We start from the raw sequence: 25461 nt of genomic DNA on the forward strand, positions 1-25461 counted from the left end.
TTTTATTTGTTTGTCGGTTTGTTTGTTCCATATAGACTCGAAAACGGCTGAACCGATTACCTTGAAATTTTCACAGATTGTGTAGGTGGGTCTGGAAGGAAACATAGGCTATATAATTTGTTGATATCGGGAGGGGGCGGACCCTCCTCTTTTCCCCAAAACTACTATCCAAAAATAAAAGTGGACCGATCGGGACAATATGAGATTCAAAAGAAAGGTATTCAAGAGTAGAGAACGAATTTCATAATAAAAGTTGGGTCCATGTACATGGGGGGCCGGGACTCAAATGAAAGGTATTCCGGAGTAGATTACGAATATGGTCAGGAAGTAGGAATAGGCTTTATAATTTATTGATAACGGAAAGGGGCGGACCCTCCCCCGTTACCCCAAAAATACCACATAAAATCAAAAGTGGATCGATAACGACAATATGGGTATCAAATGAAAACTATGCGGGAGTAGATAACGTATATGGCATACAAATGTCGAAGTATAGGGAGTCACCTCACCCCCACAAAAACGCCCAAAATGGGTCTCGGCAGAACCGATTTTCTCGAAATTTTCGCATATTGTGTAGGTTGGTCTGGAAGAAAACATGGGCTATGTAATTGTTCGGTATCGGAAGGGGGACGGACCCTCCCCCTTATGCCATAAACACAACCCAAAATCAAAAGTGGACCGATCGGGACAATATAGGTATCAAATGAAAGGTATTGGAGAGTAGAATACGAATTCAAATTTGAGTCTAAGTACCCATCGGGCCGCCCCAACCCCAAAACTCCCCCAAACAGACATATTGGACGTTCATTTCAATATGGAGCTCAAATGAAAGGTTTTCGGGAGTAGATTTCGAATCTGGCATACAAAATCAGATAGAAGTAAAGGGGGTCACGTCACCTTTCAAAAACCTTCCATATCCGAAAGTGGTCCGATGGGCATAAAATGAAAGGTATTGGAGACCGGAAAAGGAATATCGTATTAAAATTTGGGTCCAAGCACACACCGTTCGGACTCGGCTATAAAAAGGAGCCCCCTTATCATTGAGCTTAAACTTGAATCGGGCTGCACTCATTGATATGTAAGAAGTTTGCCCTGTTCCTTAGAGCCATGTTCTCGACATATGGTATTTTTTCTCTGTTTAAGCGTTGCTCTTTTCATAACCTTGTTCAGGATTATATTTTGTGTGTTTTTCCTTAGGCCTTCCGAGTGTGATTATCTTAGATTTATAGAATTTTTTTTTTTCAAGCAAAATATTCAGTCTTTGGTGTGGTTGCCTTGTTGTTGTTTTCTTCGTTCTACACATTCATGGAATTCTGACAAAAATTTCCATACATAAAATAAAGGTTTTGCGCAAAAATAAGGGGTGAACCGAGTACCTTATAGTCGCATGCACACCACAATCTTAGGAGTGTGAGGTATAACCACAAAGTAAGGAATGTTAAAGTTGTTGAAATTCATAGGCCTATAATTTGTTTAGGCCATTCATCGGTTGCACACACACACACACATACATACACACTGTCTCTCATGCATACATGGGAGGTCTTTGGTTCTTTCTTGGCTTCTGTTTATTGTTTGTTTCTACTCATATTTGTTGAGCTTCTGCTATTTGTTTCGGTAAACATACGGACATAGTCATCAATTATGCAAATCCGTAGTAGGAGAATAGCTTGACACACGTGTATTAAGGAGGTTTTGCAAATATTTCGAATTAAACCATTGCATCAAAGTAACAAGGGAAGGGGTTTTTTGTTTTTTAATAATTTTAGATTTCAACATAAAGCAATTAAAAATGCAAATTTAAAGAGTTTTTGGTTATAAGGCTAAGCAAAAATAATAACAAATGGATAATAGACGTGTTTTGGTTTTAAATCCTTTCATGTATAGGGGAAGATGTATTGCTGCTTGCAGAGTAAAATAGCTTAAAGGAGATATAAAAAAAGCTAAGAGTAATGGTTGCCATTTGAAGCATTTAAATATAGTCCTCTGTCTATTTCGATTGAAGAAATAACTCCTATTATAACTTTCTGCCGCTATATAACTTTCTGGGCTCTGGAAGTTTCTGAAAATGCAAATTTGCATCGTTAAAAATGGTTTAACTGTTTCTCAAGATATCCTTCAGCATGATATATAAACTTTCGCATGTGCTCAAAGCAATTGTTAAAGCACTTTTTGAACTCCGATTGAGACACATACAAAACATTGTTTTTTAAAGCTTCAATAGCATTTTCTGGCGACGAAAATTATTGACCACGAAATTTTATCTTAATGTGCGGGAATAAAAAAAAAGTCATTGGTTGCCAAGTCAGGGCTATAGGATGAATGACTAATGCATGACACCCATTGTTAAGTTTAGCAATCGGCTTAGAATTACTTACTGATTCGATTTAGCTGTGTCCGTCTGTCACTTCCAAAAATTCGAAAAACTGATGAAAATCGGCCAAAAAATTAATTTTTCCCTAGGAAAACTTCAAATGACCATATATCCTTAATAATGCCTCGTAGAGCAAAAGAAAGGTTAATTAGTGATCGCCTCCGAAAAATGGATGAAAATCGGCCAAAAAATTAATTTATCCCTAGGAAACTAAGCCTCGTAGATCAAAAGTAAGGTTAATTCGTGATCACCTCCGAAAATTCGGAAAATTGATGAAAATCGGCCAAAAAATTAATATTTCCATAGGAAAACTTAAAATGCTCATATCTCCTTAACTAAGCCTCGTAGAGCAAAAGTAAGGTTAATTCGTGATCACCTCCAAAAATTCGAAAAATTGATGAAAATAGGCCAAAAAATGAATTTTTCCCCAGGAAAACTTAAAATGGCCATATCTCCTTAACTAAGCCTCGTAGAGCAATAGTAAGGTTAATTTGTGATCACTTCCGAAAACTTCAAAAATTTATGAAAATCGGCCAAAAAATTAATTTTTCCCTACGAAAACTTAAGATGGCCATATATCCTCAACTAAGCCTCGTAGAGCAAAAGTAAGGTTAATTTGTGATCACCTCCGAAAATTCGAAAAATGGATGAAAATCGGCCAAAAAATTAATTTTTCCCTAGGAAAATTTAAAATGGCCATATCTTCTTAACTAAGCCTCGTAGAGCAAAATTAAGGTTAATTTGTGATCACCTCCGAAAATTCGAAAAATTGAAGAAAATCGGCCAAAAAATTAATTTTTCCTAGGAAAACTGAGAATGGCCATATCTCCTTAACTAAGCCTCGCAGAGCAAAAGTAAGGTTAATATGTTATCACTTCCAAAAATTCGAAAAATTGATGAAAGTCGGCAAAAAAATTAATTTTTCCTTAGGAAAACTTAAAATGGCCATATCTCCTTAACTAAGCCTCGTAGAGCAAAAGTAAGGTTAATTCGAGATCACCTCCGGAAATTCGAAAAATTGATGAAAATTGGCCAAAAAAATTAACGTTTCCCTAGAAAACTAAAAATGGCCATATCTCCTTAACTAAGCCTCTTAGAGCAAAAGTAAGGTTAATTTGTGATCACCTCCGAAAATTCGAAAAAATTGATGAAAAGCGGCCAAAAAATTAATTTTTTCCTTGGAAAACTTAAAATGGCCATATCTCTTTAACTAAGCCTCGTAGAGCAAAAGTAAGGCTAATTCGTAATCACCTCCTAAAATTCGAAAAATTGATGAAAATCGGACAAAAAATTAATTTTTTCCTAGGAAAACTTAAAATGGCCATATCTCCTTAACTAAGCCTCGTAGAGCAAAAGTAAGGTTAATATGTAATCACCTCCGAAAATTCGAAAAATTGATGAAAATCGGCCAAAAAATTAATTTTTCCCTAGGAAAACTTAAAATGGCCATATCTCCTTAACTCTGATATAGATATAATATGTATATCCGAAACCTGGTTCCATCCTGAAATATCTGACAATTTGTACTCTTTACCGGGATATAAAGTTTTGAGAGCTGATAGGCACTCCCATGCTGGTGGAGTTGCAATATATTTAAAAAACTGTATCCACGGTACTATAAAACTGAAGTCTGAGCAAGGCAACTGTATTGAATACCTCTTTGTTGAAATAACTGGCATTTCTAACTCGTCAATGCTTATTGGATGTGTATATAGGCCCAACAGCAGCACACCGTTTGACATGCTGATATCGTGCCTTGAAAGAATATCATTACGATATAATGATATTGTTATTGCGGGAGATTTTAACAGCAATATTTTAATTGAAACGCAATTTTCTGATGCTATGGAACTTCTTGATCTGGTACCTACTAACCGCTCTGTTCCAACCCATTTTACTAATCGTTCGTCTACTCTTTTGGACATTTTCTTTGTGAACTGTGAGTCAAAGGTTCTTTTATATGACCAAATTGCTGCACCGGCTTTTTCTAAACATGACTTGATATTTCTTGTGTATGACTATCACATAAATCAACAAGACGAGGCAATTACATTCCGTGATTTTAAAAAACTGAACTATAATCTTCTTAATAGCCTTACTGATAATGTCGAATGGGATTCTATATATCAGTTAAATTCTGTGGATGACCAAACAGCATTTTTGCAGCATTATATTAGCTTAATATATAGTCAATGTGTTCCTGAAAAAACCATTACCATAAAAAATCAGCAACCCCCATGGTTTAATGAACAGCTACGTGCACTAATCGATGAAAGAAATATTGCATACAAACGATGGAAACGATACAGAACAACACAACTGCATGAGCGCTTTAAGTGTGCCAGGCGAAATGTTGGGAAAAGCATAAACGAGGCCAAAACGCTATTCTTTCGGAAAAAATTTCTGAATGCTGTTAACAGCAGATCTAAATGGAAGGAAATTCGTAAAATTGGCATAGGAGCGAAAACAAACACCAACTTTCCGCCCAATCTAAACATCAATGAACTGAATGAGCATTTTGTATCTGTTTGCTCTATATGTCCCCATGAAAATATATATGAAAATATGAACACTGTACAAGTGGAAAATCCATTTTCCTTTGGCTGTGTAGACCAAACTGACGTTTTGAACAGCATACTCTCAATAAAATCTGATGCAACTGGAACTGACGGAATAAATCCAAGATTTATCAAAATTATCATGCCAAAATTGCTGCCATATGTAACATATATTTTCAATACTGTTCTGACCAAGTCCACCTTTCCGCATGAATGGAAGCTCGCTAAAATCATACCGACTAGAAAATCGAATAATGAATACCGCCCCATTGCAATCTTACCGTTCTTATCCAAAGCGCTAGAATGCATAATGGCGAATCAAATCGAACAATTCCTGTGCACTCAAAATCTATTATCAGAATGGCAATCTGGTTTTAGAAAAAAGAGAGGTTGCACATCTGTCTTAATAGACGTTGTTGAAAATATTAGACAAAATATGGACAACAAGATGGTATCTTTTCTCCTTCTATTGGATCACAGTAAAGCATTTGATACTGTAAACCATCAAATTCTTGTAGTCAAGCTCTCAAAACTATTTAATTTTTCCCGAACTGCCTGTCAACTGATATCATCGTACCTGTCTCAAAGATCTCAGTCCGTATATTGTAATGATATCTGGTCAAATACGCTTCATGTTCCAAATGGTGTGCCCCAAGGCTCAATCCTGGGCCCATTGTTATTCACCATGTACATTAATGATCTGCCCGATGTACCTTTAACATGTAAGATACAAATGTATGCTGATGACGTTCAACTGTATACCTGCACGAAACTGAATGACTTTCAAACATGTATTTCTAATGTAAATAATGATTTGAATTTAATATATTGTTGGGCTGTTAATAATGCCTTACGTTTAAATCCTACCAAATCTAAGCTGATCATCATACACAAAAGAAGTGTAACAATCCCTGACCAAGTTGAAGTAAAGATTGAGAACACGATTGTAAACCGTGTTCAAGCAGCAACAAACTTGGGTTTAACATTCAACTCTACCTTAACTTGGACGAATCATATAAATGCAGCTGTGGGAAAAGTTCGTGGTATGCTGCGGAATATGTGGGCAGCTCGTCTGTCAACTCCTTTCGAAATTCGTATGCTACTTGCTAAATCTTACTTAATCCCAACTCTTCTATATAATTGTGAATTATTTGCAAGTTGCAGTGCTGATGACAATAGGAAAATCAAAGTTGCCTACAATGATATTGCACGATATGTATACAACAGACCACGGTATGACCACATATCACAATTTGCTTATCAGATTTTTGATCTTTCAGTTGAAAATTTACTAAATGTTAAATGCTTGCAATTACTACATAAGGTTATTTATAACAAAGAACCTGAATATCTTTACAAACACCTACAATTTGCTAGATCAAATTGAGGGCGCAAACTGATTCAACCTAGATTTGAATCTCAAATCACTGAAAGGCAATTTATTGTAAACAGTACTCGTCTCTGGAACACCCTCCCATCATATATACAACTCATAAGCAATGGTATTGAATTCAAAAAGGAGCTACATGATTATTATAAGTAGAAATTGTATGTAGTCTAGTAGTATAAGTTATAATTAAATTATTTATTTATTTTTTTATAAGTTATAGTTTATAATGGAATTAATTGATGAAACTGCACTGTTGTGAACCAGCACAGTAAAATATAAGATATAATCTTGTTGTGCTTGGTGTTAAATAAATGAAATGAAATGAAATAAGCCTCGTAGAGCAAAAGTAAGGTTGATTCGTATTCACCTCCGGTTAATTCGTGATCACTTAACCTAACTTTCCATTTGGGAATTCCATTTGGGTGCTGTCCGATTAAAGTTTAAGCTAATGTCGAGTCTTAACGGCGTGTAGCATAGCAGCACAACTTGGGTAGAGAAGTTTTAACATAGCCAGCATTAGAAAAGATATAACCACCGCTGAAAATTGTTGTTGTTGTAGCAGTTTATTGTTTTCTATCTACCGTCTGCTTGATTTTGTTGAGTATCAAGACCCAGGAACTCTGCGACTAAGATGGGATGCGTCCACAGGGATCTGGGTCTGAGTCGAGTGGGTCTGGCCGGGCAGTTAAACAGGTGACGTGTATCGTGCGGTACCTGGTTACATTCGGGACATACATCTTGCACGACGGCATCAATCCTAGCTCTGTGGGAATTGAGGCGGCTGCATCTGCCGGAACGTAATTGAGCCAGAACTACTCTGGTTTGCCGGGGGAGGTCAATTTTCTCGGGTGCAATGTGTGGCGGTCGTTCTCCAAGGACTATATTAACCCGGTAGCCAATTACCTCATCTGCTACCGTCTCTGCATGAATGTTGTTTAGACCCGCTTGATATGCCGCTTGATCTAGAGGTTCTCTTTTGTAGCGCTGAACCTCACGCTCTAGATCATGTAGATCTACCTTAAGGCTTCTGGGCGGTGGATATCTATCCACAAGATGATGATTTGGATGGTTTCTGCGATAACAGCCCAAAAGGTATTGCTTAGACAGCAGCTTAGACAGTTATGTCTTCGCACTGGTAGGATCTTTGTCTCCTGATGGAGGTGGTCCACATGAGAACTAAGGAGACAGCCCGTCGCAGTTCGGAGGGCGGCATTCTGACAGATCTGAATATTATTCCACTGCGTGTCACAAAGTTGACGAGACCACACTGGCGCTGCATAACTTACCACAGGCCGGCCAACCGGCTTTGTACGTGGTCAACAAGGGTTCTTTGTCTGCACCCCAAGTGCTGCCAGCAAGTGTCTTGAGGACCTTGTTTCTACTTTTGATTTTTTTTTTATCAAATGTGACGCCAAGTATTTTGGGCCACTTGATGGTCGGAATCATTTCTCCATCGACCATCGCAGTCAGGTCAGTATTCACCTCAGGCGTATTTGTAGTGAACAATGTGGCTGAAGATTTGGTGGCGGATAGTTTCTTGCGGCGAAATATGAGGCAAGCTCATATTTCATACCTCATAGTTGAGGTAGACGTTCAACCTATCGCAGATGTCATCAATGGGTGGGGGCCTGATGCCATGATCGTACAATCGTCTGCATATGATACAATCTCTATGCCGTCTGGAGGGGGTGGAATGGAGGATAGGTAGAGGTTAAACAATGCCGGAGATATCACCCCACCTTGGGGAACTCCCTGTTCACTCTACGGTGTTTCGACTACTTATCCCTAAATTCCACAAATGACTGGCGACCACACAGATAATTCGCGACCCATCGTTTCAGACCTGGCTGGAGGGACGTGTTGGCAATGTCCTCAAATAGCCATGCCAAATGGCTAACCGTGTTGAATGCCTTCGATCAGCCTGGGATGATTAAAGCCACGGCAAATGTGTGCGGTGATGGCATGCAAAGCTGTTGTTGTGCTGTGCAGTCTTCGAATTCCATGTTGATGCTGGGCGAATGGAAATTTTACTACGAGGCTCGGGAGGAATAATGCCTCAAGCGTCTTTGCCACTTGTGAGAGAAGGGAGATCGGTCTGTACGACTCCCCCAAACTCGGGTCTTTTTTAGGCTTCAGTGGCGGGATCACTCTGCCCATTTTTCAGACATCGGGAACTATAAGAGTGTTCAATGACAGGTTGAGGACAGTGATAAGGTACTCAACTCCAGGTGAATCCAGATTCTTCAACATCAATGTAGAGATTCCGTCGGGGCCCAACGCCTTGGATGATTTGGCGCCACGGATGATATTCGTAACTTCGGCCACGGTAAATTGTGATGGCTGTTCATCGGCTCGGAGACCACGAATATGGCGAATGGCTCTCCTCCTTGCCCTGTCTCTCTAGGGATGCACAAAAAATTGACGGTTGAACAACCTGGCGCATCTCTTCGGCTCAGTCACGGTTATTTCGCCAAAAGTGACTGAGGTCCTGTCATCCCGTCTACCGGGGTTCCAGAGTGACTTAACAGTAGACCACAGTTTGCCTACACCGGTGCCTAAGTTACATTGCTGCATTGCATTGCTGAAAATTGTCTGATGTTCACGCCGGTATTCGAACCCTGGCGTTCGGCTTCATAGGGGGACTTACTTACACCTGCACCACGGTGGCCTCCTAACTTTGCACATTTACTTTCTATTAGTGCAGGTCAGATGGGATCGGTTATGGGCCAAATCGAACCATGTTTTAATATGGGTGCCGTATAAACCATATTCCCGATATGACTTCTTGAGCCTCTAGAAGGTGCTTTCACTTTTTGTTTTGGCTTTCTTTCAGTGCTGTTTGTTTATCATCAACCTTAAAGCGTTTTTTTTTTTCATTGCCTTATGCTCACGTTTAAGACCTTTTTTCAAATTATAATTTAATTTTTTAAAATTTCATGAAATTTAAGGAATTAAATAACAAGACCTACGTTGGGTTCCTTCATGTATTTATTCGCTCAAAAATTCTTTCTCATATGTAAGCGTTATTACCTTAAACACAAGTCTTTAACGGTGGCAGTCGTCTCTGGGATACCACTTTTGTCTCCCTTCACTAACCCATTGATGACAAATGTGCCACGTACACTGAATTTTGTTACAAATATGTATTTAGATATTCCTTTTTGCATGCTCTAGAGGGAGGCGTCATCTGCGTATGCGAACAGCACCATTCCCACATTATTTGCGCATCACAGAGACGGCAAACACGCTCAACATGTCGTATCATCATATCCTGCATAATGACAAAGAAAATGCGAGCTGAATTGAAAATTCGCCATACCAGCGATATTCGTATGCCACAGCAATTTTAAGGTAGGGTGGATGGAGGTTGGCATCAAAAATCATATCCTCCCCCTATTACAAACACTTACGCACATATGGCATGGAATATTTCAATTAGCTGTTAACAGGATGGAGGAAATTTGAAATTCACCTTCGCTAAGAGGTTTGATGTTTGAGGCTTTAAGGTGTTGATACGCCTATAAGCAATGTCAGCTGCGTTGTTGACTTTGTCACAGTTCTTAGATAGGAAATCCCTTAAATGCAAGTAGTAGGTGGGAGTAAATGCATCTCAGAGGGTTAATATAAATCAAAATGTAATAGAACGAACAGTTATTGGAAGTTAAAAGCTGTTCTTAGTAATCACAGTCTTGCCAACGATACAGACGGCTTCTTCCCTCTACCCTATAGTGAGTGAGGAAACACTAGAACTACTTATGGAAAAAATTTCCGGAAAATCCTTCCAAAGAATAACGTGGCACCGGCAGGGGTTTTCAATGCATTTGTCGGGGATTGCTGAGGAAGTTGTATCTATACCAAGAAATGTTTGGGCGACCGAATAATGTTTCATCAGTCCAATTAAGAGCTGTATCCGATACACTGGCTCCCTGGCTTATATGTATCGACAAAAATTAATTTTCATTCAAATCAGTACCAAACGAAGATTTTTCTCCATATTAGTCATTCATTCTAAAGAATAGTGAGATGTTGATGCCACCAATGTTAGGGCCAAAATTTCTAGATATAGGCTATCTCACCAACAGCAAACCTTCAGAAGGGGAAAGTCGGCAGAAACAGCTTTGCTTGAGCGTCTAAAGGGGCTACTACTTATCCAATTTGTCAAAAAATGTACACGGTGTGTTTTAATTTGATTTCCAACAACTATAGCAGGTATGATACAAATCAGTTAATGGCCTGATATAGCTGCCTTTAAACCGAACTCCTAATTGGATTTCTTGAGCCCCTAGAGGGCGCATCTGTTATTATACCCTACACCACTACTGTGGTATAGGGTAGTATAACTTAGTGAATTAGTTTGTAACACCTAAAAGGAAGAGAGATAGACCCATTGATAAGTATACCGATCGACTCAGAATCACTTTCTGATTCGAGTTATTGGGTTGCCCAAAAAGTAATTGCGGATTTTTTAAAAGAAAGTAAATGCATTTTTAATAATACTTAGAATGAACTTTAATCAAATATACTTTTTTTACACTTTTTTTCTAAATCAAGCTAAAAGTAACTGCTGATAACTGACAGAAGAAAGAATGCAATTACAGAGTCACAAGCTGTGAAAAAATTTGTCAACGCCGACTATATGAAAAATCCGCAATTACTTTTTGGGCAACCAATAGCTATGTCTCTCTGTCTGTCTGTCCGTCCGTCCGTCTGTCCGTCCGTCCGTCTGTCTGTCTGTCCATGTTAATTTGTGTACAAACTACAGGTCGCAATTTTCATCCGATCGTCTTCAAATTTGGTATGGGCATGTTTTTCGGACAAGAGACGAAGCCTATTGAAATTGGAAAAAATCGGTTCAGATTTGGATATAGCTCCCATATATATGTTCTTCCGATTTGCAGTAATACTGCAATAAAATGGTCACTTGTTAACCGATGCTATCGAAATTTGGCAGGAAGTATTTTCTTATGACTGTAGCGTGTCACCCTATGTCTGATTAGAGAAGAGCGACATCTGGGTTTGAACCGTCTGTGTTTTTTTATGGCAGCTGGTGAATGCAACCCTGCGTTACCAGCATATGTTACCTCCACATACAAATGTAACTACTACAATGAAAATCGAGGAAACCATATGTTATTTGTTTTTGCGATTTTGGAAAACAAAATTTTATGATGGTTCCTCGGTGGACATGATGGCTTGGGGGAACCATGATGGACAGTAAAGGGAAGATGACTAGTTCTTTTTGGATGGAGCCGTGCAAGGAGTAAGAGGTGGTGTACAGAAGAGTGTTGAAAGTGGTGTTTTCAAAAAGAAAGAAAGTCTTTTTGGTTTTGGATTCGGCAGAGAAAAGGAGGCGGAACTGGCTTTTACCCAACAACAAAGAAAAAGACCAAATTCAAAGTTTTAAAGTGATTTATTGAACTTTCAGCACATTTGCTGAAAGAGGAAAAAAATTAACTATAAATTATTGAGAAGTTTTAAAAGCTGTAACAAAATAAATGAAAATAAATACAAATTAAAAACTAAAGAGCTGAAAAAGAAGATTATGAAAAAAAGGTGATTAAAATAAATCGAACTGAAAGTTATTAAAAGCTGAAAAAGAAAATCTATGAAAACTCTGGAAAAAAAAGAAATGTTATCAAATTAAATAAAAAGGAACCTGAAAAGGGAAAAGTTTCGAAACAAAGCCAAAGAACCTGAAAAAAAAGGAAAATACCAATGTAATAATAAAAGACCTAAAAAAAAAAAAAAAAAAAAAACTAAAAACTAAATCAAAGTCAATAGTTAAAAATCCTAAACTTGAAAATCAAAGACAATAGACACCACTAAAGTTGATCACAAAATAACAAAAAGCCAAACGCGAAAACATAAAGCTACACCTCCACCTCCTCTGTCCATCGTGGGAAGCTCTATATCAAAAGCACTGGTCAGCCGACAGTGCTGCAGGTACCCTTTTCCTCACGAACACTATTGCGGGACGTATACGTGAACTCAGACGGACGGACAGGACCTTGACACACATATTTCCTACGAATAAAAAGAAGGTTAATTGTTAATAAAGCGGCTAGGCAGGCAAACACCAGACACTTACCTTTCTATTAGTAACACAGCGCTAGAATAAATAGGCGCTGTCCTCAGCTGTTAGGTCGAGCTCAACCTAGGGCCAGGGGGTAAAGATTCTAGACCTTTTGGGCGGAAAGGAGCCCTTACTGTTGTTGGTGTTCGCTTTGCGAACTTAGGCCTTTAAAAAAAAAATAAACATATAAGACATAAAAAAAAGCCAAAGCTTTTATTTACGGGAAATACAATACAGCCGGAATACACATACTTACCACGACCAGACGGACGGACAGACAAGAGGAAAGCGTGGGCACTGCTCAGCCGCTCCAGCACTGACTCCAGTTAGGAGAGACGACCCTGAAGGAAGGCCAGACACCAAGAGAAGACCCAATACACCTGTGGAGGAAGGAGAATTTTATTACTATTTTTCTCTTTGAAGGAGAGGAGTTTATATAAACGAAGTTTTTTTAATTGCCACTATACAATTCCTTGTTTTGTTTTCTTTGCTTTTTTTTTTTTTTGTTTGATTGAACTTTGTCTGGCAATGAATTTTGGATTCGGCTGAATAAATACATACCGTTTATAACGTTTGAAATGAAATTCGCCTTTGCCTAGTTTTCATTTCACAATGGAGGAGTAGTTATCTAAGGTAAGAAGGGGGTAGTGCACCAAGCTGTAAGGGGGGATAAGGGAGACCGATTCTGGGGTATCCAAAACGGTTGGACAACGGATACCATGGTTGGGGTGGGCCGTCCAGGGCACTGTAGGATGTCTCAGTGCCCCCTGAAGAGCGAATCCATAGCGGAAGGTGCGAGTAAGAAGGCGAAAGACATGCCTGCCTTAACATAAGTGGGACCCTGTGTTTTTCATTTACATCCAGAGCTGGTTTGAAATTTGAATTTTTTTTTGTCACCTGTCTCTGGACATGGTGTGTTGGCAAGAACCGCGCCCCAGACTGAGCCACAGCCGGAGCTCTAACGCCAACAGCCAGCGCTCGCCAGCACACTATGTCCCCTTTCTCCGCTGAGACAGTTCGGACCCTCCGGGGTCCACGACAAGAATGGCGCCCGCAACATGGGGCCCGAGTTATCGGGTTGACCGCATCATTTTATCGCCACAGCCAGCAACTGATCGGATTTCGGTTACCGGATTGAGTCCCGATCGTAAGTTTTCAAAAGCTTGGATCGCGTGCCAAACTGGTGGTGACTGGAAGCTGGTTAGATGCAGGTTGTGGCACGGTGTTTTACTAATCTTTAACTCCCGTAAGTCACGAAGCTTAAGGATTTTGGTATCCGCATTTCGTTTGCGACGGGCCTGAGGAGAGAAGGAGATGCCATTATATACAATAGTTAACTGCAATAGCCCAAATTACTTTTGCTTACCTGTCCGTCCGCTTAATACAATCATACCCATGAGCCAAAGCACATGAGACGTTGTTGGGTTTATCTTTATGTGTTCAACAACAGCCGTGTGGTTATGTCCGTAGGTAGCAAACGTAATACCAATATACTACAGCATCTCAGGGTCATACAATACATTACGGCAGAGAAGGCAGTTTCCGGATACGTTTGGAGAAGTCCTATTTGGAAACTTAGAATGCTTCGCTTATCCGCTTGGATTTGCTCTTCTCTCACTTGTTCCCCACCTTATGTTAGGATATATGCACTACCCTTTCTACCTGGTTTGTGAATTTTGGATTTCATACCTGCAAGAAAGAAGAAAAAACGTAGAGTTAATATATTTTGAAGATTTGTTGGGCTGAAGTATTTTGTTCTTCTTATTTTTGAATTTTCAATAGATTAGTAAGGATTATAGGTTATAGTTAGATTTAATGGTTAATACAAGGGCAAATAGTTACTCTGGTGAAGTTTCTGGTCCAACCACATCGGCTATGGCAACGACAACAACAACCACAGTAACTAGCCTGGCGACAGCCATCGTCACCACAACAGCAACCACAGCAATATCTATGGCCACAACAACGGCAACAGTCACACCTATGATGGTCACGTCGGCGGTTTCCAGTCCGGCTTTGTCCGTATCGGACATGTCGGACGTACGTATAACCCCAGACACGCCGGAATTCAGCAGTTTGACAGCTCAGACGGTACAGAGAGAGCGAAGGGAGAACCGGGAGGCGAATAATATACGCCAAGCGCTTTACCAAGCTCCACGAGAAGGAGGTTCCCTAAATGCGGTAATAGATTCGGCGATTGGTGTGGGACAGTTGGAGCTAATCAGGTTGCTCGATGAGAAGTTGAGGCAACTGGTACCCCAGCTTGTGCAACAGAGCTTGAACAACTTAAATATTGCAAAGAACCCAACAGTCCCAGAGACAGCAAACACACAACCAGCTCCACCGCCCACGGCAGGAAGCCAGCTGATGCCGCCATCTGGTCCATATCCGAGAGGCCACGAATACCGAGAGCCAGCAATGAATCAGGACTCAAACTTTTCAGCCGAAGAAGCACCGCAGAGACCACAGAATGGGTTGCCATCCCCTCACCAACCGACGGAACAGTACCACCATCTAGGCAACCAGTACACCAATCTCCCGAATGCTACAAACGCATCAGCACCGCCTTATCAGCCAATGTACCCGCAGGCGAGGCTAACTCCAAATCGCCAGTATATGAGGAAGATAGACGTGGAGAAGTGGCGGGTTAAGTTCGATGGCACATCCAGGTCGATAAGCGCCGAAGACTTCATTTTTCGCTTAGAACAGCTTCGGGAGGATTACCAGTGTGAGTGGGATGAAGTTCTGGTGAAGTTCCCACAGCTCTTAGAGGGACCGGCGGAGGAGTGGTATTGGATGCAGAGAAGATTGGGGTACACGCGCAGCTATCCAGAGTTGAAGCAGGCATTCCTGGCCCAGTTTCGCAAGTTCGAGAGTGACTTCGACATCCAAAGGAAGATGATGGACCGAAGACAAGGGTCACATGAGTCATTCGAGGACTTTTGCAATGCCATGCTGCGCCTTCGGCATCAGCAACGCGAGCCCATGAACGAGCAGATGATGGTTGAGATGATGAAGGGCAATTTAAAACAGGCAATGGCAGCCTTAGTCTTCCCAATAAAGATGTATGGGCTGCAGCACTTCAGGGAAGAGTGCAAGAAAGCCGAGTTATTGCTGGTTAACCAACGGCAGTTCGCTCAAGCACACCGTCAGCAATTTGCTCCTAGGGTAAATGAGCTTGAGTATGAACAAGAAGAGCCGGAACTAGATGTAGAAGCCATCAGTAGACAGTCCAGTTGCGTCTGCTGGAACTGTCGCGAAAAAGGCCATGGTTTTATGGACTGCCCATCTACCACGAGGAAGCTGTTTTGCTATGGCTGCGGAAGGGAGAACGTGGTGAAACCAAAATGTCCGCGATGTCAGGGAAACCGACAAGCGGGCCCGACAGAGGGGGAAACGCGCCCGAAACCAGTGCACCCCCAGTAGAGGCCGATCAGGTGGAGCAGGATTCCACTAGAATAACTATTTTAGAGAATAAGGTTAGGTTTAGTAATGAATTAAGGAATGGATTAGAAAATGAATTAAAGAATGAAATAAAATTAAAAAAGATAAGGCCTTGGCACATGCGAATGGAGGAGTATAATCAAGCTAGAGCTAGAATATTTAATGAAGTTAATGAAGTAGATGAATTGAACAAATATAATGGGAAAAATGAATTGTACGATAGAAGTGTATTACATAATGTTTTAGGTATAGGTAAGGTAAGTCCACTGATCTCTACGGAATCGGAACATGCCCTAAACAACCCAAAGAGACACTTACGAATCAAGAGAGCTAGAGAGCGGTATAAGTCGAGAAGGAAACTCAGGCAGGAGATAGCCTCATCTACCTTATATGAGGGAGAAGACACTCGTCTTTACTTGCGAGTGAAAATTGGAAATGAAGAGGTCGAGGGGTTATTAGACAGTGGCGCAACAGTCACCGTCTTAGGCAGAGGCTGTCTAGAGTTAGTTGAGAGGGCGCAGATACCGATTTTCAAGTTTTCAGCACAAGTCGGCACAGCGGACGAGACACCTCACAGGGTTGTAGGACGTATTCGAGCCCCGGTAAAACTTGGCAAGATGGAAAGTGAGGTAACCTTTTTCTTAGTCCCCACTTTAAGTAAAGCACTATACCTTGGGGTCGATTTCATGAAACGTTATAAATTGCTAGCCAGTGTTGAAAGTTTGTCGTTGGAGGACGAGGCAGAAGATGACCCTATTGACCCATCCCAGCACCGATTGGACAGTGATCAGAAGGGTAGATTAGACGAGGTCATATCTCAATTTCCGTCTTTCGAGATAAGGGGATTGGGCAAGACATCCTTACAGACACACACTATTGACACGGCAGATGCAATACCAGTAAAGCAACGACATTACCCTGTATCCCCAGCAGTGCAAAGCCTAATGTATGCAGAGCTGGATAGGATGCTTGACATGAAGGTCATTGAGCCCAGTGAGAGCCCTTGGAATAACCCAGTGACATTAGTCCGGAAAGGCACAAAAAATAGGTTATGCCTGGATGCTCGAAAGCTCAATGCCCTTACTGTCAAGGATGCTTATCCGCTCCCAAACATTGAGGGCCTTCTTAGCCGGCTAGGGGATACGCATTTCATCTCGAGTGTGGATCTGAAAGATGCTTTCTGGCAGATACCACTAGAGATGAAAAGCAGGGAGAAAACGGCCTTTACTGTACCAGGAAGACCCTTATACCAGTTCACCGTAATGCCCTTTGGGTTGTGCAACGCAGCCCAAAGAATGTGCCGGTTAATGGATAAGGTGATTCCTGCGCATCTCCGTGAAAGAGTGTTTGTTTATTTGGATGACTTGCTCATAGTGGCCCCAGATTTTGAGACACATCTCGACCTTTTGGGACAAGTGGCAAAGGCCTTGAAAGCGGCGGGTCTAACGATTAATGTGGCAAAGTCAAAGTTTTGTTTTAAAGAGCTACGATACCTCGGGTATATAGTTGGCGAGGGAAAAGTAAAGCCTGATCCTAGCAAAGTTTCTGCGATAGTGGAATACGAATACCCAAAGAATGTCAAACAAGTTAGGCGTTTCACAGGTATGACAGGCTGGTATCGCCGTTTTATTGCCGATTATGCGACCATCGCGGCACCTATTTTTGCGACATTGAAGAAAGGCCGCGGCTTTGAGTTTGGTGAGGAAGCCAAAATTGGGTTCAAACGGCTAAAGGAGGCATTAACCCGTAGTCCAGTCTTAAGACACCCTGATTTCCGGAAACATTTTTACATCCAGTGTGATGCATCCGACGTTGGCATTGGGGGTGTTCTATTTCAAAAAGACGACGAAGGAGGCGAGCATCCCATAGCGTTCATGTCGCAGAAGTTGTCCCCAGCGCAGAAAAATTACTCCGTCACCGAAAGGGAATGCCTAGCCGTGGTGATGGCAATAAAAAAGTTTCGCCCTTATATAGAGTTGATGCCGTTTACGGTCATCACAGATCATTCATCACTCAAGTGGTTGATGGGCAACAAAGAGCTGAGCGGTCGTCTGGCAAGATGGAGTCTTTTACTGCAGGGACACAACTTCGAAATAGAACACCGCCGGGGTAGTCAAAACGTGGTACCAGACGCGCTTTCGCGATATAACCTTGATGAATTGGAATTGCCATCCTTTAGCTTAGTAGACCTCAATGCGGCTGAGTTCAAGGAAGAGGAGTACCTTGAGAAGATCAAAGCCGTGGAGGCTAACCAGAATGATTTGCCAGATTTGAGAGTCATAGATGGCTTTCTGTACAAACGAACGATACCAGTGACTGTCGATCTGCCTTGCGAGGATTCAGTGTGGAAGTTATGGGTACCGGCATCGCTCACCGCGTCTGCCATAGAAAGAGCGCATTGCCCTAGTACAGCGGCTCATGGTGGCTTCCACAAGACGCTTCGTAGATTAAAGGAATATTATTACTGGCCTCATATGAGTGCACAGGTTAGACTTTTCGTCCAGAAGTGCCAAGTTTGTAAAGAAGCTAAGCCGAACAATCAGCCAATGCGTCAGCCGATGGAGTCAATGGTAGAAATCAGTCGTCCTTTTCAAAAGCTATACATAGATTTTTTAGGTCCTTATGTACGCTCTAAGGCAGGAAACTGCTACATTTTTATTGTCTTAGACCACCTGACCAAATATGTGTTATTGAAACCAATGGGAAAGGCAACCGCTCGAAATGTTATTAGATTTCTTGAGCAAGAAGTTTTCCACAAATTTGGTGTGCCCGAAACTATTTTATCCGACAATGGAAAACAATTTACTGGGAAAGATTTCGCGGCGTTTATGGAGGCTTACGGCGTAAGCCATATGAAAACGGGACTCTATTCACCTCAAGCTAACGCATCAGAACGCGTTAATCAATCTATATTGGCGGCGATTCGCTCTTATTTACAGGAGGATCAAAGGGATTGGGACCAAAACTTGTCCGCAATTGAGTGCGCATTACGGTCATCGGTGCACTCTTCAGTAGGCATGACACCTTATTTCGCTCTTTTTGGCACCAATATGATTACTCACGGCAGCGTTTATAGGCTGGCTAGACAATTAGACTCTTTGAAAGACCCAGAGTTTAATGCTTTACCAAAGTCGAACCATTTGGAATTAGTGAGGGAAGAGGTCAGAAAAAGGTTACAGAAGAGTTACCGCGATAGGGCTAGCAAATACAACATTCGTGCCCGAAGAGTCAGGTTTTTCCCAGGTCAAGAGGTCTATCGACGTAACCATCAATTGAGCGATTTCGGAAAGAATATAAACGCGAAGCTCAACAAGAAGTACATTAAGTGTCGGATTGTTAAGGCAGTCGGAAAATGCTTATATGAAATTGAAGACCTAAAAGGGAAATCAGTGGGCGTCTACCATGCTAAAGACCTAAAGCAGTAAATATCTTCTAGCTACAAATGTGTCCGAGAAAGCAAATTGCAAATTTTACCCATGGACATTCCACTAAGGAACGGGGGCAGACTTCTCACATATCAGTGAGTGTAGTCCGTTTCAAGTTTAAAACTCGATGATAAGAGGCCTTTTTTTTTTTGTATAGTCGAGTCTGAACGGCGTGCCGCAGTGCGACACCCCTTTAAAGAGAAGTTTAACATAGTATAGTACCTTACAAATGTAGGCCGCGGCGCTCCGATAAAAAGTTAATAAAAATTGAAATCAGTGACTTACCGTTTTAGTTATAAGTTGGATTCCATCACATGGGTCCAAGGTCAATAGGTTTAAGCCATTAGTGTAGGAAGCTATAGGATAAACGAAAAATGAATTAGAATTTGAATTATCTTTTAATTTTAGATTTAAGGATACTTAGCTTTAGTTTTGGCAGGCACGCAGTTTCTGGATTAAGCCTAGATTTTTTTTGTTCGCCTTGGGCGGCAGTTTAGGCGGAACCGTCTATAGATGGTCATTTGAATTGCTTCCATAAAATTCCTTGCAAGTTACATCCCATGGTCAACAGGCGGTGAAGGACGTGTGTGTGGGTACGATGAGTAAATGGACCTAGAGAATTGGAACTTTATACTTACCTTATACTTACCTGAATTATCCGTCGGGGACTGAGAGCGACGAAACTCGTGGTCTTACGCAGTCGCGAGTGCGGGGCCGCCAGGAGTGTTCCAGTAGTGTAATGTGCACAGGGGTTAGAACGAGGTAGTGCCATTTCTCTCTGCCTATCTGGGGTGCCTCGACCGCCGGAGAGCTCGCTGTCAACCTCGCAGTGGGTGACCCGTCTTTCTATCACTATGGCATCTTGGACATGGAGCGCGAGTTGCGGCGGAAGGCGTTTTGTCCGGACGAGAGATTGTCATCTTTCGATGCCGGCCCCAGGAGATCACTCAACCACGGTAGAGCCTCTTGACGACCTCGGTGTATGTCGGGCCGACCCGTCTTTCTATCGCTATGGCATCTTGGACATGGAGCGAGGGATGCCGTGGTGAGTGCAAGTAGGGGGCTGAGAGGAGTAATAAAGAATACGCCGTGGCGTATTATTTATTTGACACTTACCAGTTCATCTGCCCTGGGCACATTATGTCGCTGGTCCACGTCTGGTATGGTCCGTGCTCTCAAGCTAGGCGGCCGATGTGAGTTTGGTGTCGCTGTGGCACCTGGAAAGAGAACCAAAAGGAGGTTGATTAGTCAAATTGCATTGTTTTTTTTTTTGCTTAAGTTGTTATTATTTTAAGATTTTCTTTTGGTTTGAAATTTTCAATTTTATTCAAAAATTTTTTGTTTTATTTTTGAAATTTTTAATTTTGGGAAATTTTTTTTTGCATAGAAATTTTTTTTTTTTTTTCTTTTAACTTTGGAAATTTCATAATTTGTTTTAGATTTTTTTTTTTGTTATTTAAAATTTTTCTAAGTCATTTCACATTGACTTCATTTAAACATTGTAGCGTTGGTTTCGACGATTTCCTTTGGTATATTTATTTTTATTGTTTTTATGTCATGAACTTTTAATTTTCCTTTTTCATTTCTTTTAATTTTTTTTTTGGTATTAGCGCAATTTTTTTTTTTTATAAATTTTAGTTTTTCTCTTCAATGTTGAGTCCTTATTTTGATTTGACATTAACTTTCTCACAACACTTTCACTTTGCGTTCATTGAACTTATAAATCATTCACAATATTTCAGTTTTTTCGTTTTCACATTTTCATTTTGGGTTCTTTCGATCTTTTTTTTGAACCACAAGGAGAAGAGAGCTTCAACACTTGTTCTGTTTGCATTACATTCGTCACATGACACGCACACATTTTCCGCAATTACCTATGTTAGCTTCTCCTACTTCACTTTTTTGTGCAGAGTAACTTGTATTGGCACTCAGTTTGTTTTTAGCACCCCCCACCTCCATTCATGATTTGAGTGGTTTACACATTATGGTAGGGGTACCGTAAAGTCATACGATATCATACGCATTTAAAATCACAAACACTTGCACATCAAAATGAACCGTTTTTTTTTTGAAACCACGTTGGTTTGAGTTTTTGGTAGGTTACGGTTTGCAGAACCGCACGTAATTGCACTTTACATGACTATTTAATTTCATTTATTTTTATTTTCTGCCAATTTTTACCTTTTTGTGTCGGAATTTCAGTTTTTCCCACCTTTTTTATTAATTCTTTGACCGGCATTATTTGCTAACCGGTGTCTGTAGTTTCATTCACACACATATAGCACCATGAAACAATTTTAATATTAAGGTTCACTTTTCGTTGAAATTTTTAATTTTCTGCAGGGCCAACACTTAATTTTATGTTAATTTTTTATTATTTGCATTGCAATTTTTTTTTTTTTTTTTTTTTTTTTAAGTTTTGTTGGCAAATGGTTTTTACATTAATTATCATTGTAATTTGTCCATTCATTTTTTTTTTTTTATACACACACACACACGCACACACACCGAAATAGACCGCAACTTATAGAGATTTTGTTACACGCACTGTAAATTTTAATTACACACAGCACTTTCATTTTTTTTTCATTTCCAATAATTTTTTTACACTTTACTTACCTTTTATTTAAATATTTTTTTTTGCGTATTTTATTCCGTCCGTCCGCTTCATAAATATCCAGTTAGTTTAATCAAGGTATATTTAATGAAGGTATAACTGGTTAATCGAGTACCGGGTTGGTACTACTCGACTCAAGGTATACTTATAGGTCAAGGTACATTTATTGGAGAAGAATTACTTTTTTCTTAAGGGGGCTACACCCACTGAGATAGGTTTGACTAATGCTACGTTCACACGTTATGTTATTATATACATGACAAAAGGTTGTTTTTCCCTCCCATCCTATGACGGTGACGTCTAAAGGATGATTGGGTTTGTAGCGTGTCACCCTATGTCTGATTAGAGAAGAGCGACATCTGGGTTTGAACCGTCTGTGTTTTTTTATGGCAGCTGGTGAATGCAACCCTGCGTTACCAGCATATGTTACCTCCACATACAAATGTAACTACTACAATGAAAATCGAGGAAACCATATGTTATTTGTTTTTGCGATTTTGGAAAACAAAATTTTATGATGGTTCCTCGGTGGACATGATGGCTTGGGGGAACCATGATGGACAGTAAAGGGAAGATGACTAGTTCTTTTTGGATGGAGCCGTGCAAGGAGTAAGAGGTGGTGTACAGAAGAGTGTTGAAAGTGGTGTTTTCAAAAAGAAAGAAAGTCTTTTTGGTTTTGGATTCGGCAGAGAAAAGGAGGCGGAACTGGCTTTTACCCAACAACAAAGAAAAAGACCAAATTCAAAGTTTTAAAGTGATTTATTGAACTTTCAGCACATTTGCTGAAAGAGGAAAAAAATTAACTATAAATTATTGAGAAGTTTTAAAAGCTGTAACAAAATAAATGAAAATAAATACAAATTAAAAACTAAAGAGCTGAAAAAGAAGATTATGAAAAAAAGGTGATTAAAATAAATCGAACTGAAAGTTATTAAAAGCTGAAAAAGAAAATCTATGAAAACTCTGGAAAAAAAAGAAATGTTATCAAATTAAATAAAAAGGAACCTGAAAAGGGAAAAGTTTCGAAACAAAGCCAAAGAACCTGAAAAAAAAGGAAAATACCAATGTAATAATAAAAGACCTAAAAAAAAAAAAAACTAAAAACTAAATCAAAGTCAATAGTTAAAAATCCTAAACTTGAAAATCAAAGACAATAGACACCACTAAAGTTGATCACAAAATAACAAAAAGCCAAACGCGAAAACATAAAGCTACACCTCCACCTCCTTTGTCCATCGTGGGAAGCTCTATATCAAAAGCACTGGTCAGCCGACAGTGCTGCAGGTACCCTTTTCCTCACGAACACTATTGCGGGACGTATACGTGAACTCAGACGGACGGACAGGACCTTGACACACATATTTCCTACGAATAAAAAGAAGGTTAATTGTTAATAAAGCGGCTAGGCAGGCAAACACCAGACACTTACCTTTCTATTAGTAACACAGCGCTAGAATAAATAGGCGCTGTCCTCAGCTGTTAGGTCGAGCTCAACCTAGGGCCAGGGGGTAAAGATTCTAGACCTTTTGGGCGGAAAGGAGCCCTTACTGTTGTTGGTGTTCGCTTTGCGAACTTAGGCCTTTAAAAAAAAAATAAACATATAAGACATAAAAAAAAGCCAAAGCTTTTATTTACGGGAAATACAATACAGCCGGAATACACATACTTACCACGACCAGACGGACGGACAGACAAGAGGAAAGCGTGGGCACTGCTCAGCCGCTCCAGCACTGACTCCAGTTAGGAGAGACGACCCTGAAGGAAGGCCAGACACCAAGAGAAGACCCAATACACCTGTGGAGGAAGGAGAATTTTATTACTATTTTTCTCTTTGAAGGAGAGGAGTTTATATAAACGAAGTTTTTTTAATTGCCACTATACAATTCCTTGTTTTGTTTTCTTTGCTTTTTTTTTTTTTGTTTGATTGAACTTTGTCTGGCAATGAATTTTGGATTCGGCTGAATAAATACATACCGTTTATAACGTTTGAAATGAAATTCGCCTTTGCCTAGTTTTCATTTCACAATGGAGGAGTAGTTATCTAAGGTAAGAAGGGGGTAGTGCACCAAGCTGTAAGGGGGGATAAGGGAGACCGATTCTGGGGTATCCAAAACGGTTGGACAACGGATACCATGGTTGGGGTGGGCCGTCCAGGGCACTGTAGGATGTCTCAGTGCCCCCTGAAGAGCGAATCCATAGCGGAAGGTGCGAGTAAGAAGGCGAAAGACATGCCTGCCTTAACATAAGTGGGACCCTGTGTTTTTCATTTACATCCAGAGCTGGTTTGAAATTTGAATTTTTTTTTGTCACCTGTCTCTGGACATGGTGTGTTGGCAAGAACCGCGCCCCAGACTGAGCCACAGCCGGAGCTCTAACGCCAACAGCCAGCGCTCGCCAGCACACTATGTCCCCTTTCTCCGCTGAGACAGTTCGGACCCTCCGGGGTCCACGACATGACTCATGACTATACAGGTGAATTTCATAGCAATCGGCTCAGATTTGGATATAGCTCCCATATATATGTTCGTCCGATTTGCAGTAATTCTGCAGTAAAATGGTCACTTGTTAACCGATGCTCTCGAAATTTGGCAGGAAGGATTTTCTTATGTTTCCCGATATCACAGGTAATTTTCATAAAATCGGTTCAGATTTGGATATAGCTCCCATATATACGATCGTCCGATTTGCAGTAATACTGCAAAAAAATGGTCATTTGTTGACCGATGCTCTCGAAATTTGGCAGGAAGTATTTTCTTATGACTCCCGACATCACAGGTAATTTTTATAGAAATCGGTTCAGATTTGGATATAGCATATGTTCGTCCGATTTGCAGTAATACTGCAATAAAATGGTCACTTGTTAACAGATTTTCTCGAAATTTGACGGGAAGGAAATTCTGATGACTTTCCACATTACTGGTGAATTTCGTAGAAATCGGTTCAGATTTGGATATAGCTCCCGTATATATGTTCGTCCGATTTGCAGTAATACTTCAATAAAATGGTCACTTGTTAGCCGATGCTCTAGAAATTTGGCAGAAAGGATTTTCTTATGACTCCCGACATTACAGGTGAATTTCGTAGAAATTGGTTCAGATTTGGATATAGCTCCCATATATATGTTCGTCCGATTTGCAATAATAATGCAATAAAATGATCACTTGCTAACCGATGCTCTCGAAATTTGGCAGGAAGTATTTTCTAATGACTCCCGACATCACATTTAATTTTCATAGAAATCGGTTCAGATTTGGATATAGCTCCCATATATATGTTTGTCCGATTTGCAATAATACTGCAATAAAATGGTCATTCGTTAACCGATTCTCTCGAAATTTGGCAGAAGATATTTTCTTATGACTCCCGACATTACAGGTAAATTTCTTAAAAATCGGTTCCGATTTGGATATAGCTCCCATATATATGTTCGTCCGATTTGCAGTATTACAGCAATAAAATGGACACTTATTAACCGATTCTCTTGAAATTTGTTGAGAAGGATTTTCTCTTGACTCTCGACATTACTGGTGAATTTCGCAGAAAATGGTTCAGATTTAGATATAGCTCTCATATATATATC

At 40.4% G+C, this 25461-nt stretch overlaps 2 long non-coding RNA genes across 3 annotated transcripts; both read right to left on the reverse strand.

Annotated features, from left to right (window-relative positions):
- Positions 1 to 11398: 11398 nt before the first annotated feature.
- LOC131995165 (uncharacterized) lies at positions 11399 to 12922 on the reverse strand. Its single transcript, XR_009397221.1, has 3 exons — positions 12652 to 12922; positions 12411 to 12560; positions 11399 to 12346 (listed from the first exon to the last, which is right to left on the reverse strand). It is a non-coding gene; the product is annotated as an uncharacterized LOC131995165 (long non-coding RNA).
- A 9367-nt stretch (positions 12923 to 22289) lies between these two features.
- LOC131995163 (uncharacterized) lies at positions 22290 to 24328 on the reverse strand. Of its 2 annotated transcripts, XR_009397220.1 has the most exons (4): positions 23856 to 24328; positions 23552 to 23675; positions 23311 to 23460; positions 22290 to 23246 (listed from the first exon to the last, which is right to left on the reverse strand). It is a non-coding gene; the product is annotated as an uncharacterized LOC131995163 (long non-coding RNA). The 2 variants fall into 2 exon arrangements; XR_009397219.1 differs by lacking the exon at positions 23856 to 24328 and having other exon boundaries at positions 23552 to 23845.
- Positions 24329 to 25461: the final 1133 nt, after the last annotated feature.

The sequence above is a fragment of the Stomoxys calcitrans genome, chromosome 2 (genome assembly GCF_963082655.1).
Source record: "Stomoxys calcitrans chromosome 2, idStoCalc2.1, whole genome shotgun sequence".
NCBI lineage: Eukaryota > Metazoa > Arthropoda > Insecta > Diptera > Muscidae > Stomoxys > Stomoxys calcitrans.